Here is a 3,263-nt window from a genome sequence, read left to right on the forward strand (position 1 = left end):
GCCAGGCAGTGGGAGCTCAGGAATCAGATATTCAGAGGAGTGTTGGCCCCTGGACAAGCTGGGGAACCCCCACCCCCATCCAACAGGAAGTTGAGAACGATGCAGCGCCTCACATGGGGAGAGGTGGAGCCTGATCAGGACACCCACCAAACACCCTGACTGCTGGTGTCCACACCACCTTCACTAAGCACCTACCACGTGCCAGACAAAAGCCAGGTGCTCTACACGTGCTGGCTCTTATCGTCACTACAACCTTGGAGACGGATATAATTATTCCCATTTTACAGATGAGGAAAATGAGGCTCCAGGGAAATTAAGCTACTTGTCCAAGGTTAGCTGGCTTGCAAGTGGCAGAGCCAGGATTCAAACCCAGGTCGTGCTCTTCACTCTGTGTTGCTGTGTCCTAACGAAATGTAGTAAATATGGTAAGAAATGTGCACCAGCCCTTTTGTGGCCGTCGCTGAAGCGCCGGGGGCCCAAATGAAGTTCATTCCCTTTGTGACGCTGACCGAAGCAAGAACTGGAAAAGGCATTTCAATGTGCCTTCCCACATTCGCAGGAAATTATGTCTTCCCCGCTTTCTAAAGAGCTGAAACGGAAGTACCGTGTCTGATCCATGCCCATCTGAAAGTATGATGAAGTTCCAGTTGTATGAGGGCACTACAAAGGGCGGCAAATTGGCAAAGTAGTCCAGGTTTACAGGAAGAACTATGTCACCTACACTGAACGAGTGCAGCGGGAGAAGGCTAATGGCACGGCTGTCCATGTGGGCATTCACCCCAGCAAGGTGGTCATCACCAGACTAAAGCTGGACAAAGACCACACAAAGATCCTCGAAGGTAAAGCCGATCTCGCCAGGTAGGAGAGGAAAAGGGCAGATATAAGGGAGAAACAATTGGGAAGATCAGGAATAAAGTATTCTTATATACAACTTTCATTAAAAACTTAAAATGAAAAAAAAAGTGGGAACCAAAGAAAATACAATTCACATAACGCTCTTAATGATCCATATATGGGTCAAACTATGTCTTCAAGATGGACTTCCTCAGGCTTCCCTGGTGGCGCAGTGGTTAAGAATCCGCCTGCCAAGGCAGGGGACACGGGTTCGAGCCCTGGTCCAGGAAGATCCCACATGCCACGGAGCAACTAAGCTCGTGAGCCACAACTACTGAGCCCATGAGCCACAACTGCTGAGCCCATGCGCCTAGAGCCCCTGCTCCGCAGCAAGAGAAGCCACCGCAATGAGAAGCCTGTGCACCACAGCGAATAGTAGCCCCCACTCGCCACAACTAGAGAAAGCCCGTGCGCAGCAACAAAGACCCAACGCAGCCAAAAATAAATAAAAAAGTTAAAAAAAAAGATGGACTTCCTTCCTCCAGCCTTGACACGAACAATGATGGCGGCCTCTGTCGCTAGTGGCCAGAGAGTGGCACTGCAGACACTGGAGGATCCCAGTGCTCTCAGAAGTCAAGGCTTTGCTTTGGTTTTGGAAAGACCTTATAAAAATTTGAGAATGTGGAGGTGGGGTATGTGTGTGTGTGTGTGTGTGTGTGTTGGGGAGGGATTCCCAGAATTGGGACCAGAGTGAGCAGTGAATGGACTTGACTACTTTTGGGCTTGAGGTCCCTCCCAATCCAAGGGTCACCCCAGAAAGTCCAGGGCCAAGCAGATGGCCTTAAATACTTTGAAGTGAAGAAGAGTAGCCAAGACATAAGGAGGAATCATCAGAAGCTCCTAAGCCATCTCTCTGGTTCTCTGAGACACTCACAGCGGGTAGTTATCCACAGTGTGACCTCTGAGCTCCACCAGAATCCAGGGATGCAAGCAGAGGTTCAGTGACCTCCAACAGCTAAGCCTGTGGGCTTCAGCCAGATGGGGCACCTCGCACCCCCCCACGGGAGACTCTGCTCTAGGGGAGCAGGGGCAGGAGCAGGGCCAGGAGGTCCAGGCTCCTCTCAGCCACAGTTTGCTCTTCCTGCAGCCCCCGAGCTCCAGCAGCATGAGAACGAGAGACAGAGCTGTGTGCTGCTGGTACAGGGACTTAGTGTCAGGTCCCTGGGAAAAGAAGATGGGCCTCAGTGTAGCAGGGTGATCTGTCATCATTTTCTGGGAGCTAATTATAAGCCAGAAACCAGAACTTCACCAATTTTGGACTCTCCTCCGAGGACAGCAGACAGCTGACAAAGGCTGCTTTCAGTTTAACTTTGGGCAAATGGTCCAACATGCTGTGACCTAGATTTCTCGGCTGTAAAATAAGATGAAACAACTTGTCTGAAACTGGGCCACAACAACATCGTGAAAGGTGCTGTATAAGCCAGGGCTGCGGAATCATGGCGTCTCAGAAGCCTAACAAGATCATTTGGTTCATCCCCTACCTTCACACAGGCACATGCTTACGGAGTCTGCACAGAGGAGGGGCTGTTCTCATTTTATCATCCTTCTGAGCAGATTTCACACCGTTGTCAGGCAATTTTGATAGGTGACAGCTTGTTAAGAAATCCCCCCTTGTTGTCCTAATTCCCACGTCTTGCATCCCCTGCACCACCCCTTCCATCGTCCTTGGCATCCCTGGTACTCGCTGTGCTGACGATGACCCTCCCATTGCTGCCCGAGGTAAGGGCCATGCCTCTGAGGCAAAAGTCAACATCTCTGGAGAAAAGAGACAATCTGAAGATCTCCGCCAGGAAAGAAGAACATGGAGGGACAGGAGGCAATCCTTCAGGATCAACACGAGCTTAGAGGACGCCCATGGGGTAGGGGTTATAAAAGGCTTCTGTCTCACGGAGGGAGTGCAGGAGCTGGACCAACAGTTGTCCATGGGAAGGACCTCAGGACGAACATGTGACAGCTGTGTGCATAACTGTTGGTTGCACATGGCTGAATGTGCTTTCTTGTCCCCTTGGCTACACTCCAGATCCCCCCAGGATAAGCATTGCCTCCACCCTTCCCTCGGGGGGGAACTTTGATGGAAATTTTCAGTGGTACTGGATCGTAGCATTTGCTTTGTGAGAATATTTGCTGTTGTCCCTGTTCATCTTGCGGGCCGGATGTTTCCTGGTCCTTCTCTGATTGCTTCATTCATTCCACAGACATTTTGGAGCACCTACCACGTGCTACGTGTGGAGGACTAGCTGTGAGCACCATATGCCTGGTGCCTGTCCTCAGGGAGTGTCCGGTCTACAGAGCGGGGCTCTCCTGTTCGTGAGCCTGGGCTCCTGCCTTCCCCTTGATGTCCCCATCGCAGGCTCTGCCCGGACACCAGC

The 3,263-nt window shown here is 51.4% G+C and overlaps 1 pseudogene; it reads left to right on the forward strand.

The window, feature by feature from the left end:
• Positions 1 to 480: 480 nt before the first annotated feature.
• LOC115866564 (large ribosomal subunit protein uL24-like) lies at positions 481 to 954 on the forward strand (annotated as a pseudogene).
• Positions 955 to 3,263: the final 2,309 nt, after the last annotated feature.

This window comes from Globicephala melas, chromosome 18 (genome assembly GCF_963455315.2).
Source record: "Globicephala melas chromosome 18, mGloMel1.2, whole genome shotgun sequence".
Classification (NCBI taxonomy): domain Eukaryota; kingdom Metazoa; phylum Chordata; class Mammalia; order Artiodactyla; family Delphinidae; genus Globicephala; species Globicephala melas.